We start from the raw sequence: 26,220 nt of genomic DNA on the forward strand, positions 1-26,220 counted from the left end.
ATCAACAGCCATCACTATCTTGCCACCCAGCACAGAAGTGAAAGTGATAACACCATGATCCCCCGTCCCCCCCGCAACTCCCTTTTGGGTCAGGACCCTCAATTTGAGAAACATTGGTCTCCTCCATGAAATTTGTATAGTATAATATAGGGTAAAAGCACACACAAGACCAGATTTAACAGGGGGAGACCAGATTTCACAGTCCATGATGTGTTTTTCATTGCTGTGAATTTGGTGGGGCCCTACTGATAAGAATATTTGGCGGGGAGCATGTGCAGAAAAGCTCTGGTAAGATAATGAGCATGTGCAGTAAGGATCTGACAGCTGAGAGGACAGTATAAGAAGTAGATGGTTAGGATGGTTGAGTGAGGAGCGGACAAAGAATTCAGAGAGCAGCCAAGTAGTTGAGAGCAGTTGAACTGGCAAGAGACCTGAAGAAAGCTGATTGAAAAAGGTAGCTATAACAACAGCAGCAGCACCAGAAAGCAAGCAGGACAGAGTAAACCTGCCAGAGTAATTATAGTTTAGTATGAATATGTATATGTGTGTGATGTATGAGTGTGTTAACTATAATTTATATATGTAAAACAACCTACAATTTAAGAACTGCTGTCAGTGATCTGTGGCAGACTGGCCATCTGTAACAGGATGTGACAACTTAGAATCACTTGGACTGTATGCCATTGCAGTTTGTATGCTCTTTACCTTGCAATAAGGGATTTGTGTTTTATTTATGAATTTAGATGTATTTTATTAGGGATTGTTAGTTACATTAATAAAAAGATACTTTGTTTTGGAAAGAATACTGCCTGTGTCAATTACTTGTCAAAAAGCTGTATCTGTGTCCCCCAACTTTTGCATCTGAAGAAGTGAGTTTTTTTACCCATGAAAGCTTATGCCCAAATAAATCTGTTAGTTTTTAAGGTGCCACCGGACTTCTTGAAGTTTTTTCTTAGCTACCCTAGAGATCCAGACCTTACATTAAGGGGGTGATAGGGAGGTTATTATAGTGGCACCCTAAAGCCTGTTTTTGGGGTAACAAAACAGGTTAAATGCCTTCTTTCATTTTGAGGGGAATGGTTCCTTCTTCATCTGACCAAGGACTTGAACTCTGGACCCTCAGATTAAAAATCTGAAGGTCTACTAACTGAGCTAGCCAGGCTAAACAGGTTAAAAAGTCTTTGGCCTAAAACCCATCTCTCACTATCCCTAATCTTTCAGGAGCAATACTGTGGAATCCTGTGAAATGCTGAGCTCCCTCAACTACTTTTGAGTTTAGCAAAAATGGAGGATTGACAGCTGCAAGTATCAAACCCTTGGGCCACAACCCAGCAAAGCACTCAAGCACATGCTTAACTTCTGCCACACTACTTGCTCGTTTACAGTCAGCTGGACTACTCGCATGCTTAAAATTAAGCACGTGATTAAGTGTTTTGCTGGCTCAGGGCCTTAATGACTAGCCAGTTGGAGAAACCAGGCTGCAAAGCCCTATTTTTGTTGACATTTACTTAAAATAGGAACTTCTATTAGAAAAGCTCCGCCCCCTCCATCCCTGCTCCCCTCGTCCCACCACCCATCCAGGCCCACTCTGCTCAGGTATCGCTCCTGTTCGTCATCCTGTCCTCTCGGTTCCTCATCCCTCCACACGCTTCCTCCCCACAAGCTGCTCAACTCCTCGCGGCTCCGCACCGCTTCCCACCCCTCCTCCGTGTCGCTATGGGAACATTTGGGGCAGGCTCAGCCACGCTCGGTGCAAAGGGCACAGCGCTCTCCTGCAAGGGGGTGGGGGGAGGGTTCGTACCGCTTGGCACGCACACACCCCAGCGCTGGCTCGGCAGCCCGAGCATGGGCAGATGCACACAAGGCACATGCCGGGGCAGGGCAGGCGGCTCTGCTCTTCTAGCCAGGGGCGGGCCGGGAAGAGGTGGTTGGAGCGCCGGGAGCAGGGCAGGGCACGGCGCAGGCTGGGCGGGAGCCGCGGCGAGTGGGCTCCCGGCGCAGCGGGGACAATAGGGGCCGTTCTGCAAGTGACGCTGCGGTGAGTACAAGTGCCCCGCTCGCTGCCCGCGGGCTAGGGCCAGCCCCTGCCCTGGACGAGCCCGGGAAAGGGGGCTCGCGGGGCACTAAGGCTTGTGTATCTTTCTCTGTGTCTGCAGGGCAGCGGTCGCTTCCACGCCGGCCAGAAACGGCAGAGCCCAGCTAAGGTAGGGGCAGCGGCACACTTGTAGCATTGGATGCTGAGGATTTCGTCTCCAAGGCGGCCGGGGGTGGATCGGGTGCAGGGAGGTGGCTGGGGGGTGCACGGTCCCAGGAGAGGGGCTTGCATGGGCGCTGCTACACACGGCGCGAGAGGGTGCCTGACCTGAGGGGGGTTATCCCCTATTTATTGCCCGGGCCAAGCGTCTGCGTCCAGGAGCTGAGACAGGGAAGGGAAGTAGGCACTGCAACTTGTGACTGCGTGTTGAGAGACGTGCTCGCTCGCGGCTACATCAGTCCTCTTCCCATTACTTTCTCAGAGGTCTTGCTGCTTCTCTTCCCCTGCGTCTTGTTTGTTTGTTCGAGGTGTATCGTGCTCGCTGTAGCATTTCAGGAGGCGATTTTTTCGGTTCAGTGAGAAAGGGACTATGTAATTTTTTTAATACGGTAATAAGCTTTCGTTTTGGTCAAACCTGAGTAGGGCTTGTTAAAAAAACAACCGAACTCATTCGTATTTTAGAGACACTAGAAACCACAAGTCGAAGTCTTTTTTAAAACATTGAGGGCAACAACAGTAGAAGTATATCACCTGCCGTAACAACTAAAAAGCTTTTAGAGCTTTGATTTTTAAAGGAGGAAATACATATGGGTCAACATATCTATAGTGTTTCTCTGCCTCTAAGGATCATGTACATTTCAAAAACATTTCCTCTTGCACTAAGTGAGAATCCAGTCCTGCATTTATTTAAATCAAGCAGTATTTTGCAATTGACTATAATGGGTGCAGAATCAGGTCTTCAGCATACGGAAAATAAATCTCTGTAGGGTAAAAAAAAAAGTAGAGTGAATAACTCTCATTAGTAGTAACTTGAGTGGATCTACTAATTTTCAAAATTAAAAAAGGTATGGAACCCTTTTAGGGAATAAATGTTTGTTTTTAAGACTGATCGTGTATGGGGTGGAGGCCTAGATCTGATAGTGCTGTATGGAAGGTGGTGGGGGTTGATGATTTTCTTGGATTGTTTACATTTACAGCAGGGTTTTAAAAGGGAATTGTACTGTGTATTTTGTGAGGGGGGAAAAGAAAGGTTTCTTTGGTAGGGAATAGTATTTTTGTACTCAGCTACTGTTGTATTCTAAACAAATTAGTTGAGAATTTGTTCTTTACCTCTCCACAAACCAGGAAATAAAATTAAAAGGGCCTTTGAAGGAAGACTAAAGTTTATAACTAAATTTGTAGGTGATAGAGTTTGTCCCTGGAAATTTAAAAACATTATTCAATAGCTTTTTCCCTGCCTTCCTCCCCAATTTGTAGAAATATTTACATTTCCTGAGTGCTGAAGTTAGCAATGGCAAGATTCTTGAGCTAGTGCTAGAATTAATAAATCCATACAATTTTATGAACTCTCAGTCCCCGTTATGAATACAACTAAAACAATCTTTTGACTTAATCCAGATGGTGACTTACTAAAGTCACAGTGAAGAGTTCAGATAAAGTTTAGACCATATCAGAAAGTGCCATTACACAAATGCGGTGAAGACTGATAGCAGTCCTATTATAAACCAGATACACAGGGGTTTAAATTGAGATGTGACCATTAGCCTCAAGCTGAACTGTAATATTTTAGGTCTTATCAGAAACCCTCTTTCCTTTTAGAAAAACAAGACAAAAATGTTCCTCAGCTCCATTCCCTTCACACACTGCCATACTTACAACAGTGCTGTGGGTAAACTTGCATTAAAAGTTTGTGTTCTCCAAAAAAAAAAAAAAAAAAAAAAATTCTTTTGGACTCCGCATAACAAAAAATAAAAAATTTCTCAGCCTGTTAGTTGAAGGTGCTTTGTCCCTGTTTATATTGAAAAGCCAACTTAGATATAAACATGATCTGACAAAAAGCAAAAATGTAAGAAGATAAACTGACCAAGCTGCAGTGGACAGTTTCCCCAGAACTGTCCTCAATGATTTTTAGTACAGATAATGTCAGTGACATAAGAGTATCAAAAGGTGACAGAAAAGGAATAATTATGGTTTCAGTCCTGCAAACCCTACTCACATTACATACTAGTTTACTCCACTGGACAGTGGAACTGCTTGTAGAATAGGGTACTGCATAATGGGCTTGATCCTGCTCCCAGTGAAGTCAGTGGTAAAACTTTTATATTTGTTTCAGTGATGCAGGATCAGACCTAAGGTGAATAAGGGTGGCAGAAATGGATCTACAGACAATCAGATTAAAATCCAACCCTTCCATGAATAAAGGCTGAAATATCAGGCTCTGTATATTTACCCAAAGTAAACACTGAAGTCTTTAAATCTATTTTTAAAGATGTATGTAGCAAAATACACACTGAAAAAAAAAAAGTTTCTATTGCATTTGCAATCTCCAGTACTTCAATTGGGGGGGGGGGGAGGTGTTAAAATTATTCAAAGTTACAAAGGATTAAGGAAAGGAGTTTAAACATGTGCTGACATTTTGCTCACTTGAGCCTTGTTTGGATAAGTTAAGTGACAGAAGTTTACTATGTATAAAGATGGACTTGGCAACAAACACAGTTAATATGAGGAATTCTAACACTAGATAAGATGAACAGCAGTGAATATTGTGTTTTAAAACAAGTGGATACTTCTATGAAAGTCCTGACTTCTTCTCTTCCTGTTTGGAAATTCAGGCTGCAGTTACGTAAGCAATCTCTGCGTCTTTGGTTTAAGAACCATGTCTCTTGAGATGCTACAAACGATACTGATTTGAATACTATTAAAGAGATGCTTTACAATGCTTTGACTGGAAAAAATGTATAAGAGAGTTCCCTGACAGTTAACAACAACAACAAAATCTGTTCTTTTTAATGTGATCGTGATAAACTCAAAGAACTCTGTTTGTTTAGTTTAACAGAGAGAAGGTTAAGGGGTGATTTGATTAATCTACATGGGGAACAAATATTCAGTCTAGCAGAGAAAGGCATGATATGATCCAATGGATGGAAGCTGAAGCTAGGCAAATTCAGACTGGAAATACGGTGTACATTTGACAGTGAGAGATAATAAACCATTGCAACAACTTACCAAAGGTTGTGGTAGATTCTTCATCATTAACAGTTTTGAAATCATGATTTTTTTTTCCCCTAAATGATCTGCTCTAGGAATTATTTTGAGGAAGTTCTATGGCTTATGTTACACAGGAGGGCAGAGTAGATGGTCACAATGATCCTTTCTGGCCTTGGAATTTATGCCTGTGTTTTAAAAACAAACTTTAATGTGAAAGATACCACCACCATCACAATATAGCATAAGGGATTTCCAAGAACTGATATAAATAGGAATGTTTTCATACAATTTAATAATAGTTTTTTATTCAGATGTTTAACATCAATACAATAGCATTGTGTAGTACATAAGACCTATAAAGTGAAACTAAGACAATGAAAATAGTTCTGAACTAATGTGTAAAAAGTAAACAGACAGCATAAAATGGTGAACAAATTAAATGAGAATCTCAGTTTTAAAATCTATTTGTAAACAATTTTCTCATCATCTAAATCTAACAGCAGGAAGGGAGAATCCCATTGAGTCCTATAGAATAAGGTGGTCAAGGGCTTGACCCTACAAGTTGCTCAGCACTTCAGCTGCAATTCAACAAAACAGCTAACCGCTTTGACTTAAGTGGGATTATTCCTATTTTTATAGTTAATGGGGCTACTCATTTGCTTAAAGTTAAGCACATGTTTAGATGCTTTGCTGGATCAAGATCAGCATGTTCACTGGTATCGGGCTCACTCTTAAAATGTTGAAGGTCTGAATTCTTCAGCCCAGTTACTAAAAGTGGATTCTGATGCTAGTGTCCAGCAAATGGACTCATTGTGGGCACTTAACATATGACTGCAGGGTCAGGTCCTCAAGTAGTCCAGGATAATATCTCAAACTGATTAAACAAAACAAAACAAAACACAACACAGATGGCAGATTTTATAAGAAGCCCAATTCTATTATATAATAACTATAGTAAAAATGCAACATAACATTCATAAATATCCATCTACGAGGCACATTTATTTTTTGCCAGTGTAGTTTTTGTACTGTTATTAGCACAAAATTAAAAACAAAAACTACATATGTTTTAGAAGGAATTCTAAAGAAGAAAAATTAATTTTCCGCTGCTTTGTGGTCTACCCACATATTACCAAAATATAGATGTTTTCATGCCTATATTTAAGACAATTTTTGAGGGTAGTGGTTTTTAATGTAATCTTAATTAATCTAAAGATTCTTTCCTTTTGAGGGGGGGAGGAAAATATGAAAAGATCAGTGATATTTCTGTAATACATGGAATTGTCACAAAATGAAGGAAATTCAGTATCTCTTTGGGAGATATTAATACCTTTTTCATGTACCTATTGATTATGTGTGGGTTTCCTTTACAGATCACTCCAATAAACTCAGTTCATCTAAGAAACCATAGGAATTTAATTTTTTTTTCTAAAAGGAAGACTAACAAATCCATCTTTGTTCCTAAATAATTTTACAACCAAAAAATAAAAAAAATGGCAGTCTTGTCAGTGCAGGAATAGCCTATCAACAGGCATTCAGAGGGAAAATGATTATTTGTGAGACATTTGGCAAAGTACTCTATTTATAGAGTGGCCATAACTGTAATATCTAAGTGCAAAATCAGATAAATGAAATCCTGGCACAATTAAAGCCAGTGGGAGCTTTGCCATTGACAGCAGTAGGGCCAGGATTTCTTCCTAAGGCCTCTTGCATGCTTTCAGCAGATACTGTCAATGTATTTAAGACCTGTAGTTTAAAAAGCATCAGCCATTTAAAGTCACCTGCATGGGATTTTTCTTCCAGTATGCAGGTTATCAGTGTTACTTTAGGAGTGGGTTTTTCAATGTAATCAACCATTTGATTCATAAATTCTGAGGTATAGGTATTTATAACAAACTTAGTTGTACAAAATGTTTCAGGGGTGATTTTTTATATCACTAATTTAATGTAATGGAAATGAAATGAATAAAGTAAATACAATGCATATATTCTAGTCCTAGAAAACTGTGCCTTAAAGAACAGTTTGAGGCTGTGTTAAGAACTGTTTGCATTTAAACTGTGGCCAAGGTCAATGAAGTTAAGGTGACAGAGAAAATGGTGGGAAGCAAAGGATGAGCAGATTGCTGCATCTGACCTGTTAAGGAATTGAGAATTAATCCTGAAGCCTAACCAGAAAAAATTAACACTGGTCATTTACCCCTGAGTTTTAATCAGGAATAGAGCTTCCTAAAATGTAATAATTTGGGATTTTAAGAATACTGTCCTATAGAGAGATACTAATGTACTACTTTATCTCTTATGCTAATTAGAACTTAATCCTTTGCCATTCGACAAAAAAGAAAGTTGTCCTTGTAAAATGAATAGGATTTGTGTTTGCAAAGGTGAGCATGACATCATGTTTTGGAATAGTAGGATATATAGTAGAGACATGTATGCAAACAACCATGCCTTTATTTGTTTTCCATTTAAATTTCAGTTTGCACAGGCAGCTGGTAGAATCTGAAACAGTTTGAGATATGCCTTGATACCTGAATGTAAAGGAGTAAGAGGTCCCATCTTGCAGTCCTTATTTACATGGGTAGGCACTTGGAAAAGAATTTAACTACTGAAGTGAGTAAAAACTGCAGGCTTGTTCCCCCAAGAATGGAACTAGATCAGTGAGTCCTAGTTTAGTATTTTCAGGGCATGTATGTTTCCTCCCCATATAACTGTCTCTAAAACGAATGCACACTCATTATAGCATATCTTTAGTTTCACTTCATATTACCAAGACATGGCTCTATTAAATACATTCTTTAAACTGTTTGGATTGAAAGATATGGATGACTGCCTTCTTAAAGGATACTGTCAACCAAATAATGTAGTCAAATTGAAGAAGAGTTAAAATTAATTTCAGGTCCTATATTTGTCCCCAACTCCTCCTGCCGCCACCACATTTTCCTATTTTAAAAAAGTGTTTTTCTGTCCCCTTTTGCTGAGTAGAAATACCACAAATAGAGAGAACTGACTAAACACACAGTGCTGTCAAATCTACAAAGGAAAGATTTCCCCTCCTATTTCTACTAACAATCTTAGATGTTACCTATAACAATAGTAGACAGAATATTTTAATCGAAGTTGTGCTCCAGTAAAATTTAGAAAACCGTTCAGATACTCTGCTAAAGGTCCTATATCATCCAACCATGATTATGTTCATTCGGAGCCATTATACCTTTCCTATATTTAGGTATTAAGAATTTTTTTTAAATTTAGATTTAAGCCCTGATTCAGCAAAGCACATGTTTAACTTTAAACACGATTAATCCCATTGAAGTCGATAGTCCCATTAAAGTTAAGCATATGCTTTGCTGAATCAGGACCATGCACAGGAGAATGACCTGTTTGGCATGTATGCTAGTTTGACCATGTTATTGACCATATGGGGCTTCTACATCACTCTCACAGCAGAGTTGAAAAGGTTAGATAGTATTTAAAGTGCTATATAAGTGTTAAGGTATTCACAACCTACCTACATTCTACAAGTCAAATTCAGTCTACCTCTTCCACATGTATATCTGGAAAAATGGTGGGACAAGTGGAGCATCATAGTTATGTCATTCGCTGGGCTCTCCAGAGTCCAAATTCACACTGCAGGCTCTCCAGAGCAGCTTCAGGATTGCTCTAGCAAAGGGAGATGCTCCCTTGCCCAGCTCTCTGTTGGGCTATAGTTGGGAAAGAAAACAGGCCAGATTAATGCTGCTTTTGCAGCATTATATATGCCATTTTGCATCCAATTTTTACATCAATATAGAGCCTGATTTGGCCCGACATCTTCAAAAACATTCTGTTAAGCTTCTGCTTTGACACTAAATAATCCATTTGTCTTGAATGTCTTCAGCATGTCAGTAGTCATTGTAAGGCTGCCTCTGACAGGGCATTCCCAACTTCATGGAATACTATTATAAATACCCCCTTCGTTAGATCTTTCTTGCTCTAACATTCAACAAGTTGGTTGGCAGAAACAGCATACCAGGCTGCAGCTGAATTCTGAGCAGCATGACCATATATATATATATATATATATATATATATATATATATAAATATGACAGTTTCTGTTTTAGCCTGTGGGAGGAAGGTATTATCATAACAGGTGTGAGGTAGCATATGTTGTGCTTTAGGCTTTTGCCATGGTATTGTATGGTTTGTTTACATGTCTGATTTCTGTGGTGCATTGTCTTATTATAGGTCATTTTCAGAACTCAGTTTTCATCTCCTACATATATAGACATTTCCACCGTGTGGCTCTGTGAATCTGAAACCAACCTCTTTCTATTTTAGGTATGGAAAAAAAAACAAAAACAAAAAAAAAACCCCAAAACCTTTTTTAGAGAAGTTTCCTCAATGTGCTATTGTTCAGTCCACGGACAGTTACTATAAAAATAGTGACATGCAGTTTTAATATCAGCATTTAATACCTTTTATATTTCACTCCATATAATAATCCTTTACATCTCCACAGCACCTTTGTCAGAGAATCTCGAAGTGCTTTAAAAGCATTAAAAAGACAGTCATCTTAAATTTTCCAAATGGAAGTGTGATTTTTATCTCTTAGTATTGTAAGAAGCACCACACTTGAGAGAAACTATTTGACAGCACTTTTTGGATTGTTAATCAATTTCACTATTTCCCTGTATCGTCAGTCAGAGCTGACTTTCTCCGCAGACTACTCATACAGAAACAGGGGGTAGAAACATTAAAGGTAACTGGCAGGGTGATTTTACAAACTGATACACCTCTACCCCGATATAATGCGACCCGATATAACACTAATTCGGATATAACGTGGTAAAGCAGTGCTCCAGGGGGAGGGGGAGCTGCGTGCTCTGGTGGATCAAAGCAAGTTCGATATAACGTGGTTTCACCTGTAACATGGTAAGATTTTTTGGCTCCCGAGGACAGCGTTATATCGAGGTAGAGGTGTGTATCACTTAAAACTACTTTTAGTTATTTTGTAAAAGATGGCTGGTTAGGAAACTTAGCTATTCTGTAAAATAGGGCCAGATTTTAATCACTTATTTTCATTGAGTAATACCTTACTCCATGAGTAGGCCCATTGAAATAAAGGAATAAGATACTGCTCTTCATTAATAAGGGTGGCAGAATCTAGCCTTAAGTGATTTGTCCACTATAATGCAACTCAGTAGCAGAGTCTGGAATAAAACTCGACTGCTGACTGCCAGAGTCTACCTCTTACTGCCAAGCCATGCTGCCTCTTGGAAATTTGGATACATTTAAAAAAAAAAAATCCCAAAATTGGAATATGAATAGTTTGGCAAGTACGATGTAAATGATGCAAATAAAATTTAATTATTTAGCACAAATAATTGCTGTAACTGTACTTCAGTTGTTGCCACGCATAAATTGAGCCATGAAATTCCTTATTTTATATAAAAGATAGTAATCATGTCAGGTTTTATTAACAGGAAGATTCTTTAGTTTTGTAGAGCCAAATACTATATTATCAGCTTTTCATTGGCAGCTTCCAGTTGTATTTATGACCATTTATTTATGCAAGAATGTGTGTGTAATAATTGTTAAATATTTTATATTGTAGTAGTACCCATTAACAAGACATTTTCCAAATAGAGGAAGGGCATAGGCCATGTCCCAAAGAGCGTACAGTCTGAAATGCAATTGCGTATAAGCAACTCAAATAAATTTTCACATCATTTTATTAGCATTATGTAAATTCAACAACAAGTTTACATGATCAGCAACATGACCGATATCTTTGCCTCATTTAGTTCCGTAACTGAGTAGTCTCTTAGTTATTTGGCCCCAAGGTGACCAGATAGCAAGTGTAAAAAAATCAGGACGGAGATGGGGGATAATAGGTGCCTGTATAAGAAAAATCCCCCAAAATCATGACTGTCCCTGTAAAATCGGGACATCTGGTCACTCTATTTGGACCACAGATATAGAGTGCCTAAAAGGATAAAGGAATCTGGCCTGGGGGAAACCTGTTGTCACTGAGAACTAAGTCCTTTGGTTGGTCTGCAGACTAATACAAGATGATGTAGTTAGGGATTAAAAGGTAAGGGAGGGGGCAAAAAACCAGGTAGTCCAAAAATATGCCATCCAAAAATGAATTATGCCCTAAAGACAGCCAATACATTCAGTAGTCAAGAGCCCCAAAGACGAAAAAGAGAGCCACTGTAGCTACCAAGCAATGACCTAAGGGAGTGAGGTGGTTGCTCAAGTGTTTGCACACTTACTTAACTTGTCATATTGCACGGCTTTATAATCTTACTTTGTAATGGAATCCAAGTAAAAAACCCCACTAATGAACACTACAGTAGAAGCATTATATTCTACTGTAGGTGTCTTGATTGCTGATTAATAGATGTCAATGTGTTTCGTAATCTGGGTAAAGCTACTGAGAAGTACTAAGCGCTTGCTCCTGTCTCTTCTGAAATCCATGGGATTTTGCCATTTACTTTAATGAGAGCAGGACCAAGTACTACCGCACACCCTAATCCTGCAAAGATTTAAGCAGACTAGTAACTGTGCATACAAATAGTTCTAGGGGATATGTTTACACTACAATTTAAAAACGACTCGTGGCTGGCCCGCATGGGCTGACAGGCTGCGGGGCTGTTTAACTGAGGTGTGGACAGTCGGGCTTAGTGATCACGTGAGGTGGGAGGATCCCGGAGCCCAGAGTTATAGCCCAAGTCTGACCATCTACATTGCAATTAAACAGCCCCCTAGCCTGAGGCCCATGTGCCCGAGTCAGCTGACACAGGCCAGCTGCTGGTGTTTAATTGCAGTGTAGACAAGCCCCCGGAGATCAGTCTGACTGCTCATGTGCACAAAGTCACTCTTACGCTTTAATCTTTGCAGTACTGAGACTCTAAACTCTGATTCTGCAAGGAGTTCTTTGTAGCTTGGATTGCAGGATTGGAGTCTTAAGGCCCAGTTCAGGGAGGTGCTTAACTTTAAGCATGTATATAGTCCCATTAAAGTTAGGTGTGTGTTTACGTGCCTTTCTAAATTGGGACCTTAGTCAATTGAAGTGATTTACATGTCTAGGCAGCTCCCTGTAGTAGCACTGCAAACATTATAGGAAAGCATCTTGATGTAGGTATGACTTAGTAGTAGTTTCACCTCTCTTTTAATTATATTCCTATTTCTAGAATATTCTGTTGCAATGAGCTGAAATCAAAAAGCAGTAGGAGAAATTGCTCTTTTCAAATGTTTGCTACTGAACATACATTGACAATTTTTAGATGGCTTAAATAAACCAATGGTTACCTTCGTCTCTGCCTTGCCATGTAGAAATGCTCACGTCTGAAAGAAGAATAGCTAGATATTTAAAACAGTATTTGTAACTAAAATGAAAATATTGCACATTACAACACATTTGAACAGCATGTTAAGGATTTTCTTTACTTTCCTTTCCTTTTTTCAGAATAAAGTATGTCTCAACCAAGAAGAATCCCCAGGCATTTTTTTCTCTCTCACGACCAGAATGGGGTAGCAGTACCAAATGAGGAAAGCCAGAATAGACTCTTAACTGTTGCAGACACCACCGAGCAAATGGCGTTTAATATCAGGTATCATATTGTACTAATTTTCCACTCCTAGATGCACATACAAAATCCCCCTCTGACTAGAAATATTTACTAAGCCAAATGATTACCCTGAAAACTCATGAAAAACAGAATAAATATGGTTGTTGTAACCTGCTGCACTTAATATTCATCACACAAAACTGTCCTGCATGAAAAGATTTCACCTTTCTATGCTGCACAAACTCACAGATGTGGCTATTCATTAGAAGCCCAGCTGTTATAACAAGCAGCTGAGGAAGCCATATTTTACAGATTTCCCTAGCCACCTCTAGTGGGGAGCTGCTTGGGGATAGAGACTTGGTTTTTATTAAGGCCTTCTGAAATATACTTTGTTTCAGGAGGTCTTAAGCTGTCTTCCATGCTTATGAACATTTCTGTACGGTTTATTAAAATAAAACATTCTCTCATCTCCAAAAAGCAATGGTTTACCGTTGATAAGTGTTCAGTCTCAATCTACCTGCATTCCTGCCATTGATTTAATCTTCTTTTTGCCTTTGAAACCTCAATCCAGGTTTTCCTGAGACTTTTTCCATAATTCTTCCAGTGCAAGACTCTTCATAAATGATTAAATAACCAGTAGATATTTACATACCCCAGCTAATGAATGTATATCTTTAGCAGAGGGATGTAAAATCATTTTACATATTTCGTGTCAAATTGTCTTTTTAATATCTGTTCATGGATGTGCAGTATTTTCACAGATGCTGTTGGCACGTAAGGGTAGCATAATTTGTTTGCTAGACTGCACTCTTCAGAAAACTAGGATTGGCAGAACTGTCCACAGATAGAATTTCTATTACTGACATTTTGTTGTTCAGACAACACTCATCAAAATGCTGCTCAAAATAAGTGCCTGTATTATATCTTGTTTTGAAGCTTACTGAATTCTGATAGATCGCCAAGGGAAATTAATTTGAGCCCACTGCCCACAAAGAGGTCTGCTACAGCCTCAGCAGTTGTCTCTCTGGAAGGTGACAGCAAGACCATCAGTCCCCTCAACTATCATGACTGGTAAAAGAGGCAGCCTTTTAAATGACAAAGGGTGGGATTTTCAGAAATGGCTAAATGACTTAGGACAACAAGTTCCATAGATTTTTAATTGGACTTGGGCTCCTAAGTAATTTTTAGGCACCTTTGAAATTCCTACTCCAAATCCCAAACCATCATGCTTTGCACTTACATTACTTACTCCTTACATAAAAGGTCCACAAGATGCTTTATAAACATGGATTAACAAGATACGTATCTGTGATTGACTGTGTATCCAAAGACAGGATTGATCAGATGTATGCATTTAGAGCAAGGTTTTTTAAAAATAGGAGCCTACTTGTAGGCACTCATCTCCATATTTAATGGGGCTGGCTGAAAGATTTCAAATGAAAATTTCTCCTGACAGAAAATGGGGCTTCATGGACATCAGAATTTTTCCATGGTAAAAGTTGTTCAATGACTAAAATTTTGGCATGTCCAGATTAAAATTTTCTGAACTTTTTGTTCCAGAAAAAGTTTCACTCTTCCAACTTTTCATCCCTATTCAGGAAATGTTGAAATATCGCAATTTCCCACAGGACAAAAAGTCTTTTTCAATCACCTCTGATAGTTCTACCTAAATAAGTGGCCTGATTCTCAAAAGTGCTGAATATATAGCTCAGAAAATCAGGCCATTTATGTAGGCACCCAACTATGGATTTAAGACCCAGTTCTAGGTATCCATTTAAAAAAAAAAAAAAATCTTGATACTAAATATTTAAGTGCCCTACTTGTATGCTTTGTTAGTGAAATAGTTATAAAGGTTTGATAATCAGCACTTATATGTAATGTTTAACATCTTCAGAGTGCTTTATGAACAATCATAATTTTATAATCTTTTTTTTCCCCTCTTTGACAAACGTGCTGAATACTTCTTACAGCTCTGCCACCCAAGTTGGCCACCAACTGGCAGTCATTGGGGATGAATTTAACAGCACATACACTAGGAAGTTAGAGGACATGCTGTTTCATCTTGCACAGGGGTAAAACATGTTATTGGATATTTTCAGTGTTCAGATACTTTTTATTAGTATTTAGATTTTCGTTAGCTAAATAGACTTGTCATATGCAGTACTTGATAAAGTCAGTGCACTGTAATGAGTCACTTTTCTGTTGCATCAGATAAAAAATGTATATCTTATTTACTAGTATTAATGTACATAGAATATCTAAAAAAGGAAGTTGTCTTAGATTGTTCTGCTTCTGGTGTATTCCTGGAGGGGCTGAGGGAGGGGAATAAAGAGTATAATGGTGCCTAATGCAAGTTTGGTTTCCCTTAACTGAGTCTGCCTGAATTCACAAGATTAAAACAAGTATTTTTAAACTAGTATTTGAAATTGAGTACCACACTGGCTAGAGTGTCTTTTGACACATCCTTGAGCAGGAAGAAGTCTAAGCTGCACCACTCCAAGGAGCTTATGCCTCAGGCACCCCTCAGACACAATTCTGCCTCTTTCCCCCTCTTGCTCCATGGCAGGGAAGTAACTGACTGCAACCCTTGAAGGCATGTAGCACACTTGCCCCTTCATGCCTGGGCAGCTACTCAGTGGGGAGTGGGGCACTGGACTCTGTTCCCTCCCATCTGTTTACTCACCCGTGGAATGCCCACAGAGTAGGGGGCTGCACTTCACACCAAACCTGGAATCAAGATCCAAGTAGGTCTTACTTGACCAAGAAGCTACCTTGATCAGCCAATTAAGAGAACAGCACAATCCAGCCCTGTGTTGCTGCCCTGGGACCAGATGTACTGGAGGTCAAGGTTAGATTGCTCAGCTTTACGTATTAGGGAGGAAGGCTGGTCATGCGATTGAGGTAGTGTGTTGGATTCCCTCCTTCATGCCATTGCATATTTCCTCGTGCGATCTTAAGCAAATCCCGTTCTCTCTCATCTATAAAATGGAGATAGAAATAATTCCTTACCTGGGGGCATAAATACATTAAGACTGAGATAGTAGGATCCTATGGTGAAGGAAAATAAGTAAGCAGATGGAAGAAGCTATGAAGTACAACAAAATCTGTAACCCGTTCCCAGGTTATCAGATTTACTATTTGTGCTAGGGACTTTCCAGGGCAGAACATTGAGGGAAACCCATCCCCACCCCTTTGCATATTATGGGCAGAACCTCATGTTTACTTTGCAGAGGGTATTAGATAATAAAAGTCTGGTCAGTATGAGGGAAAAAAAACAAAACAGCTTTTAATTCTATGTTCTGTTCACAGTTCTTCCTAATTTTTTCAAAGAATGATGTGATAGTTAGATTTGTTTTAAAACAAATCTTTCTTTGTTCCCCCCCTCTCTGTCGCTTGTAAATTGAATCTCAAATTAGCAGGATAACTCTCTTATCCCACTCTCTTGTTGTGTGTTAGCAGGATGGCTGTGAATGTTTTAAAAATACTCCATATGCATGTTTGGAAAAGTATTATAAAAAGTTTCAGAAGTCTTTTGAACAATGGTTGGCCTAAGAGAGTTGTTGCCTATGGAAGCTGGGTAAGCTTTGTTTTGTTAATTTTTTTTTTCCCTCACAACTTTCTGTTTTGGGAAAGTGAATAGAAAAAAGCAGACAGTTGAGTTTGACTTTGGGTCCTGTCTCCTTTGCATGCCTAACTCACTGAGGCATCAGCAAGTTAAGCATGTAATGTGACTGTTGGATTGGGCCTATTTGTTTAGCCTGTGTTCTTTGCTCAGTCTTTGAAAATTCCCTTTTGATATAGAAAAGTGTGTGTGTGTGTGTATTATATCTCCATCCAAGTGCCTTTAGAGCACTAAGTCCTGATTTTACAGCTGGATTCATGTGGGCAGATCCTTGTGCCTGTCCAGAATCTGTCACATCAGCATCTGGATTTATTAGTTTATATAAATAAGGGACTTTTCAGTGTAAAAGGGTGCAATGATTCCTATTCTAGATTAACTGTGTGTTATATTTGTCTAATCTTGTATCCTGAAGAGTCCTCAAATACCTTACAAATTACATATACATCTGATAGTCAAAACTAAAATCCATGAGTCCCACTTCTCAGTCCCTTGCTCCAGCAGATTGTCCATTGTCTCACCTTAATATTAACCTGCACACAGAACAGTAAGCGTATCTTATCTATGCTACTCCTTGTGATTTCTTTTAATTAAGCGTCTATTTTTCTCTCTCCTCAACAGATTTCTAGGCTTCCTCTTAAGTCCATGTGCCAGAGGTTGATGCCGGCAGCCCTGTTTGTCGTCTTATTTTGGTGGACTGTCAGTTATGGATTGCAGAACTAAGAGTTGAAATAGGAGGTCATTGCTGGACATGGCCATTGTACTTAACACCCAGGAGGTGGCATTTAGTTTGTTTTTTAAAGTGTTGTTAATGAAATCCCTATTGTATTTAAAACCTAGGCTAGTGCTGGGTCACTGCTGTTTCATACTTTTTTAAGTAAGATGGGGTTGTTGCTGGATAACTGCCTGAACTGCTAGTTTTGAAATATGTAAGTTGAAGTGATTAAAGAGTCTGTTTCTGTCTCCTTTTTATGCAACATAAATTACCTATTACATAAAGTTTTCTTTTTAAAAAAAATGTTGGTTTAGGGAAGGCAGAAGGAATGCTGGTCATCCTTTAACATTTTCATTGTAAAACTTATAGCAAAGATTAAAATCGTAAAGATTTTTAATTAAAATGAAAATTGTTGCTTGAAATTTTTCCAGAGTCATCTGTTTTACGTTTCAAAACGTGGAAGAGTATATACTTTTGTATAGTGGAAGACAGTCATATTATTAAGACAGTACAAAATGTCCTAAGGTCTCATAATTTGTCAGCTAAAACTAGCATGTAGAATGACATTTCATTAGAAATAAGAAAGATGAGCTAGGCTGAGGGTAAGCAGCTAAGTTATCTGAAACCCTGCCTCTTTATCCTAGATCCAGGCATGCCTTGGATAGCCTTTACCCAGTGGGTCTGCAAGGATTGCCTGCTGGGACAGGGAGAGGAATTAAAAGTTTTATATAGGCCACAGCCTATGATCTTGGAGTGAAATCTTGGGTTCTATAGGAGGTCTGTGGGCAGATTCTAATTGAGTTCAGTATAGCCAGGATTTTACCCTGCTGTGCCAAGGTCCCCAAAGTAAATCATGTAGAGGGGTTAAGAATCAACTCCTGGGCATTTCTTTTCAAATATATCCTAGTCTTTTGGAAGCCACAACTGTTTTGTGAGTGCAATGTATACTAAAACCAATCTAGTTTAGCAAGTTTTTGTTTCCTCCTTCTTTGCAATCAGAGCACAGGTGCTATTAAGGAAATTTTACTGAAATGAATAAAGACAAGCATACTTACGGTATGGTGGCTGTTCAACCTTTGATCAGTCATTTGTTACTGTGGTTCACTGAAATTCTAAAATCTCAGTCTTTAAAGAAAGTTTACATAACTGGTACAGAATATGAAAATTAAATTTGTATCAGATTTCTAAGCATGCCAACTCTCCTCAGTCTGAGTCCAGCCTAATGCTGTAAATTGTCTAAATGGATCTGGGATCAGTGAAATTTTGGTCCATAACCAAGAAGTATGGAACATTTTGTTCAGGAACTGTTTGCTCCATCCATGTCTGCAGGAAGAGGATTTTGCAGTAGATCACGTAAAGAAAATATTTTAAAGTAAATACTCAGTGGAAGATGAAGAATCCATATTGATTATGTTCTAAGTACTGTCTATATTAGATGAGTTCAGCATGCAATTTGACAAGGTCTTCTTGGTTGAATAATTTTAGCAATATAAAAAGAATTGCATTACTTCCTGTTGGCTCTGCACAACTTGCATGGTAGCTACTGTTTATACAGAAGCAGGGGTGTGTAGAGGGGAAACTTGTGTTGTTTTTTTTTCTGTGAAGACCACACTTAGAGTGAATGAACTTACAGTATTAAAAACTATTGTACTATATGCATTCTGCTGCAATCACACTAATGGAGCAGCAACAAGACAACAATTCTGTTGATCATCAAGTGTGAACAATTAAAATTCACATAAATAAGGAGAATATCTAAAGTCATGAGTGGCTGTGGTCAGATTCCAAAAATTATCAGAGAATGGCTATTTTTAAGAAAAGGTTATTAGCAGCATTTTCAGGGGATAATAAACTCAAGTCATTTGAATCTTGAGTGCACCTTTTTGCATCCTGCTTGCCATCCCCCTGTGCTGAGGAACTGCACTAGTTTTGATTCCTGTTGTGCTGTGTGTCAATGCAGGTGGAAGGATTGGAGTATACAACATTACGAAATGTCACTTGAGCATCACTGATGTAAGATTCTTAGTTAAATATGAAAGTCTTCCATTATCATTGTTTTCCTATCCAGCACAGAAAAATACTAAAATACACAGTCTTCCTCCTCTTGTTTACAGTCTTCCAGTAGAAGTGTGATATGGAATTGCCAAATACCTCTGGGCATCTTCTTGCCTGCTTTATCTAGGCATGCTTTTTGGAATAGTCACAAAATGTGTCATGTCAGCCTAATTGATGGGGACAGAATTAAGAGTACTGGCGCTGTTTGTGGAACTGCAGCAGTCAAAACACTTCTGAGAGAGTTGTGTCAACCGTGGCTTGCTATGGGCTTCACTGATATTTGTCTGGTTTAAACCTACTTTACAGAAGATAGATATTAGACAGATCAGTGCTTTTTCCTCTGGTTTCTACTTTTCTCTGATTAAGCAGAAACTGCACGAGTGCAACATGCTCAAGCTGAAAACTGCACTTCAGTGTTCTGTCTCAGATCAGATTGTATATTATGTTCATGCTCTTTGCTTCTAGCATTGGGCACATTTGCTAAGGAAGAATTTTACCATGCTTCTCCTTGAATAATAATATTATGTTCATGTTTAAGCCTGCAGTATAAACATACATAAATGCTCATTATGATACAAACTAATATTACAATTTGGTATTTCAGATTCCTGGAAAACTATTTAACAGAAAAAATATAGGACTTTAGGTGGTACATCTAAGATGATATTTGATACTATTTATGGTATGGTTTGGTTTGTGAGCACAAAAGCATACTGTGCTATGCTCAGCTCTACCTGTCCAACCTGCTTTTATAAGCAGCCAGGGTGTTGAAGCACACAAGAATTTTCTAGTAAGAAAACATACCATGCACAGCCACAAACAAGACTACTGTCCCAAATTTCCTCCATAATGGATGGCCTCGGGCAAAGTGGAGGTAACGTTTTTAACAATGACACAGTCTACCTTTTGGAAGAAATGATGGTTTTTAAGGACTAGGAGAAATTATTTAAACTACGATTAGGAGAGGATAGTTTCCCTGTAACAAACAACACTGTCACTTGTCTTTCAGCTGCAATACAAAATGTTTGCTTTTAAAGTGCACTTGTAGGTAGAGACTGGTGTCCTTCCCTCCCCCTCGCATTAGGAACGTCTGGGTCACATGTATTAAATCTTATTTTAGAGGTGAAGGCATAGCATAGAAACATCACAAAAGAGATGAAAGCAAGTAAAACTAGGTAGGACTCCTCACTTTGTTAGGCTATAAAAATTCTAAAATTACATTTAGCATTTCAGAGACATGTCTAATATGGCATCCAAGTCAACCTTTATAAAACATATTCCCCACTCTTGACCTTTTCTAGCAAATCTATTACCTATCTAGTGATCCACTGCATATTTTACTGAATGCTTGCTGAAACCATTCATATCTAAACATTGAACTGACAGTGTACAATAGTAGATGATAAAGTGCAGAGAAAGGTTTTGTCTGCTTTATTACAGTTAATGTTTACATATGCCAAGAATGGAATTTGTACTGAGAGATCTGGGCAAAGACAGCAATTTCAGATCACAGAAATAACTTCTTAATTTACTCTAGTAATTCAATTGTGGGCCTACTATTTTCAATTAATTTTGCCTTTCAGAAGTATTGTGCTTTTGGATTACCATTGGAATCTATTCTTCATTTAATCTGTATGATATTTTAATGAAGAGTTGCATAGAAATTTAATTTCTTTAGTGCTGCTTTCTAAACTCTTCAAATATCTATATAATTATAATAGATTTATTCACTGTGTGGACTCAGTTTTCTCCTCTTACAAGGATGTTAGGGTTGAACCACTAAGACACCAAATTCAGGAGAAGCTTAAGTTGAGGCTGCAGTTTTGCCTCTTTAATATAGCCTTTAATTACGTGATCAGACTACTTCCCAATTAATACAGTATATCCTATATATTTTTTCTACAACCTTGAAGTACATATTGTGCATGCAGAGTGAATAAGGCAAGAATTCATTCTCTGCACATCTTGTATGATCATAGATTTACACAAACCAGTAACAGTTTTATAGAATTGTATGTTATTTAAGAAAATAAACTTGTAGATGAAGTCTTGCATATTGTACTCTTACATACTGAAGCTTTTCCTATATTACATTTTGTCTGCTTATTTTCTTGGTCTCTCTTCATAGACTGAAAGCTCTTTGGAGCGGAGACGTTTTTTCCTCTGCATTCGCCCAGAGCTTGAAACAATGGGTTTGCACTCATGTCTGGGATCTCTAAACATTACTATATACTAGGACTGTCGATGAATCGCAGTTACTCACGTGATTAAAAAAATTGTGATTAAAAAAAGTTACACACTGTTAAACAATAGAATACCAACTGAAATTCATTAAATTTTGGATATTTTTCCACATTTTCAAATATATTGATTTAAATTACAACACAAAGTATACAGTGCTTACTTTATTTTTATTATAAATATTTGCACAGTAAAAATGAACCAAGCAGTATTTTTCAATTCACCTCATACAAGTCCTGTAGTGCAATCTCTATCATGAGAAAACAACTTACAAATGTAGATTTTTTGTTATAACTGCACTGAAAAAAACAAATCTAAAAAAAACTTTAGAGCCCACCAGTCCACTCAGTCCTACTTCTTGTTCAGCCAATTGCTAAGAGAAACAAGTTTGTTTACATTTATGGGAGATAAGGCTGCCTACTTCTTATTTACAATATTACCTGAAAGTGAGAACAGACATTTGCATGGCACTTTTGTAGTTGGCATTTCAAGGTATTTACTTGCCAGATATGCTAAACATTCATATGCCCCTTCATGCTTTGGCCACCATTCCAGAGGACATGCTTCCATGCTAATGATACCTATTAAAAAAAAGTGTTAATTAAATTTGTGACTGAACTCCTTGGGGGAGAATTGTATGATTCCTGCACTGTGTTTCACCCACATTCTGCCATATATTTCATGTTATAGCAGTCTCAGCTGATGACTCAGCATGTTGTTCATTTTAAGAACACTTTGCACATTTGACAAAACGCAAAGAAGGTACCAAAGTGAGATTTCTAAAGATAGCTACAGCACTTGACCCAAGGTTTAGGAATCTGAAGTGCCTTCCAAAATCTGATCGGGACATGGTATGGGCATGCTCTCAGAAGTATTAAAAAAGCAACACTCCAATGTAGAAACGATAGAACCTGAACCACCAAAAAATAAAAAAATAAAAAATAAATAAAAAAAAAATCAACCTTCCGGTGGTAGCATCCGACTCAGATGATGAAAATAAACATGTCAGTCCACACAGCTTTGGATTGTTATAGAGTAGAACTCATCAGCATGGACTCATCCTCTTGAATGGTGGTTGAAGCATGAAAGGACATATGAATCTTTAGTGCATCTAGCATGTAAATATCTTGCAACGTGAACTACAACAGTGCTATGAAAATGCCTGTTCTCACTTTTAGGTGACAGTGTAAACAAGAAGTGGGCAGCATTATCTCCTGTAAATTGTAACAAAACTTGTTTGTCTGAAGTAGGATTGAGTGGACTTGTAGGCGCTAAAGTTTCACATTGTTTTATTTTTGAATGCAGTTATTTTTTGTACAATATTCTATATCTGTAAATTCAACTTTCATGATAAAGAATTTGCACTACAGTACTTGTATTAGGTGAACTGAAAAATACTATTTTTTACAGTGCAGATATTTATAATATAAAGTGAGCACTGTACACTTTGTATTCTGTGTTGTAATTGAAATCAATATATTTGAAAATGTGGAAAACATTCAAAATATTTATATAAATAGTATATTATTGTTCAACATGACAAAAATAAAACACAAACATACTTAATTGCTTGACAGCCCTACTACACCTCTACCCTGATATAATGCAGCCCTTGAGACCAAAAAAACAAACAAAAAAAAAAAACAAAAAACAAAAAACAAATCTTAGCCACCTTATAGGTGAGACCATGTTCTATCAGGTTCGGTTCAGTATGGCATGCCTGCAAGAGCCAGTACGCCGTGTTGGACTGAACCGGTTTCCCCAGCAGTGATTTAAAGGGCTCAGTGCAGCTGCTGCGGGGAGCCCCGAGCCCTTTAAATCACCACTGGAGCTCCAGCAGCAGGATTCAGGCAGGGATTTAAATGGCCCGGGGGCTTCCCACAGCAGCTGGAGCCTCTGGCCCTTTAAATCACTGCCCAAGCCTGGCTGCCAGAGCCCTGGTGGGGATTTAAAGAACCCAGTGCTCCAGCCACTGTGGGGAGCCCTGGGCCCTTTAAATCACCACCACAGCTCTGGCAGCTGGGCTCGGGCAGTGATTTAAAGGGCCGAGGGGCTCCCTGCTGCTTTACCATGTTCGATCCAAATTCGTGTTATATTGGGTCACATTCTATCAGGGTAGGGATGTATATACAAATACATCTAATGGGCAGAGTAAAGTTGAAGGTTATTCAGGAACAGGTAGACACAGCAGCCCTCAGGAATCAAAGTGGTTTGATTTTTTTTATTTATTTTTTTAAACTTTCAGGAACTTCAGTATCCAAAAGGGGAGGGCCCTATACTAGAAGCACTTCCTGTGACAAGAGAATATCCAGGAATGTAATTTCAAGTCCTGGCATGTTACCTGCTCGATTACTCTTTAGGAGACCTAAAAGCAGCAAACTTTCTGAAGGGATAGAGCTGCTACAAAATGTTACATAAGATCTCTGTCTTGATTTCTGACTAAATCTACTGGGTGCCTTGAAACACCATTCTGTTTCAGGACCACAAAGAATATCAAGTACATTGTAGAGGATTCTTTATTTGACTGTATTGGTTTCTGTGCAACCACAGAGAAGAAAATAAATAATGGCATTTATTTTCCTGCATTTTTCTAGGTTTTTTTTTTTTAATTTCATCCTTATCAGTTTTTTGAGGGAGGGGTAAAACCCCAATCTGGCCCTCCAATCAGAGAAGTTGTGCTAGCAAAAAGGATGTTTAAATGCTGCATTTGTCAGTAAAGTTTCAACTGTAGCACACACTGGCCATCTCCTATATTTGTGCAAATCTTTGTCTTGTCTCCTAGGGGCACTACTTCCCCAGAGATCTCAGGTTAATTTATTTTAATTGCGAACATCTGGTAGTACTGCTCGCTCTTTACTTTCCTCCCTTCTAAATCTCTATTTGCCTAGTCTTATCTCAAAAATCTAGACTAGTAGCTCTTTTTCTGTTGCTAGGTAAAAGAGGAACCTTATCTGCCATATAGGTTTTCCTATGATTTTAGGATCATTATTTGAGGTTATCGATGAGCCATTGTGCCCATGTATCAGTTTTCCAGCAACAAAGCAAAAGGTTTGTCTACCAATGTTCAAAGCCACTGATAAAACTGGAAATGTCAGAGTTTGGAGATGAGGAACTGTTCACTATTGCCCTTGGCACGGGCACCAGGTTTGTATACTTTTTGGTGGTGCCCAAAACAGGTCCAAGCAGAGCCATCCCATCCACAGGACAGACCGGGACAACCACCCCGGGCTCTGTGTTTTGGGGACCCTCGTGCTTCAGGGGAACGTGGGGGTCCAGGGCAGCCTGGGAGGCTAGCAGGGGGTCTGGCACCAGCAGCAGTGAGCGACTTGGCCCCAGCCTGCTCCCCTCCCCCAGTGTTGCCCAGGGGAGGGGAAGAAGCCAGAAAGAAGTGGGAAAGGGGCTTGGGATGGAGTGGGGGCTGGGCAGGGGCAGTGCAGGGGTGGAATGATGGGGCAGGGGAAGGGCTCCACGTACTCCTGAAGCATAGCATGGGGCCCAGGGTGGTTGCCCTGCTCCATCCTATGGATGAAACAGCTCTGAAAATATAAGCCAGAGCCAGGACCATGTTCCTGAATATTGATGGATCATGGGCACCATGGGCCCATATAACTTGCAACCTATGGCCCTCAATGCATATAACAAGATTGGAAAACATGGCTAAGTCCCCAAGTCCATGTATTACAGTAATTCCTTTTTGTTTTATGAATAGCATATATGCATGTCTTCAGTGTGGATTAGTATTTTCATTTTGTAGCAGGAAGATATTGTGTCTGGGGAGCTGAAACCAGGCCGTTATAAAGCACATGGCCACCAGGCAGCCCTGTAAGTGCACCCCCCCTCCCCCATTTCCCTCATGGGTCCCCAGTAACACCATACAAGCTTATCCTCTAGTCAGTTAAGTTTGTTAACAAAACATAGTGCAAGTAGTCCATAACAATCTTCTTAAAACATAGTCCATATAACCCCCAGCACAGTCCTTAAACTCCTGCTCTTTCCAGCAGGAACCCACACAGTCCATCTACCAGATCATCCTCACCATACTTCAGTGTCTTCCATCACATGCAGGCTCCTTGTCCGTCCTCTTCTATCCCTCTGCAAACTACCCCAATCCTTCCAGCTAGGTGCTCTTCCTAGGGGGAACCTCACATAACTTCTGTGCTGAGAGAGGATCTTTACTAGGGAAGCAGTCCTTATTCCTGTTGGCCCTTTTGCTATTCCCATGCAGCCAGCTCTCCACTGCTAGACATGTCAGCCATGTTTCCCTGCTGCTTCCCTGCCCTCAGCCCTCTCACGCTCTTAGATATGTCTTAGGGCCAGGAGGCAACTCCCACTGCTGCTCCTTCTGCCTCCAGCCAGCAAACTCCTTAGCTATTTTCTTCAGCTTCTCCCAGGACCCACTTCTGTTTCAAACAGCTACCTTCTCCTAACTGACTCAGTCAGTCTGCTCTGCTGCCCAACTGACCTTTTATAGCCCTTGGGTTGCTGGACTACCCTCTTAATTGGCTCAACTGTGAGCACCTGGACTGTAACAAGAGCACTGAGCCCAGTTTCATTTAAGGGGCCATCTACCCTTTTACAGCCTTTAACAATTGAATAATTTTACCATGGGAGGCAATGGGGTTTCTATCAGAAGAGCAACTGACTTTTCAGTACCCATGCCTAACAGCTAATAGAGAGTTGGAGCATGGAATAGCCCTCACTGAAGAAGAGAAAAAAATGTCTCAGATAGTTTTTAAGAGGAACAAGGTCTCTAAGCAAGTGAGTCAGTCCATCACAAGAAATACAAGATATTG

General features: G+C 39.2%; 1 long non-coding RNA gene across 2 annotated transcripts; it reads left to right on the plus strand.

Moving 5' to 3' along the window:
• The first annotated feature begins 1,948 nt into the window (after nt 1-1,948).
• Nucleotides 1,949-17,126, plus strand: LOC142047403 (uncharacterized). Of its 2 annotated transcripts, none has more exons than XR_012656657.1 (5): nt 1,949-2,038; nt 2,157-2,204; nt 12,695-12,839; nt 14,768-14,869; nt 17,038-17,126. It is a non-coding gene; the product is annotated as an uncharacterized LOC142047403 (long non-coding RNA). The 2 variants fall into 2 exon arrangements; XR_012656656.1 differs by lacking the exon at nt 17,038-17,126 and adding an exon at nt 16,254-16,342.
• The last annotated feature ends 9,094 nt before the right edge of the window (nt 17,127-26,220 follow it).

The sequence above is a fragment of the Chelonoidis abingdonii genome, chromosome 1, assembly GCF_003597395.2.
Source record: "Chelonoidis abingdonii isolate Lonesome George chromosome 1, CheloAbing_2.0, whole genome shotgun sequence".
Taxonomy (NCBI): domain Eukaryota; kingdom Metazoa; phylum Chordata; order Testudines; family Testudinidae; genus Chelonoidis; species Chelonoidis abingdonii.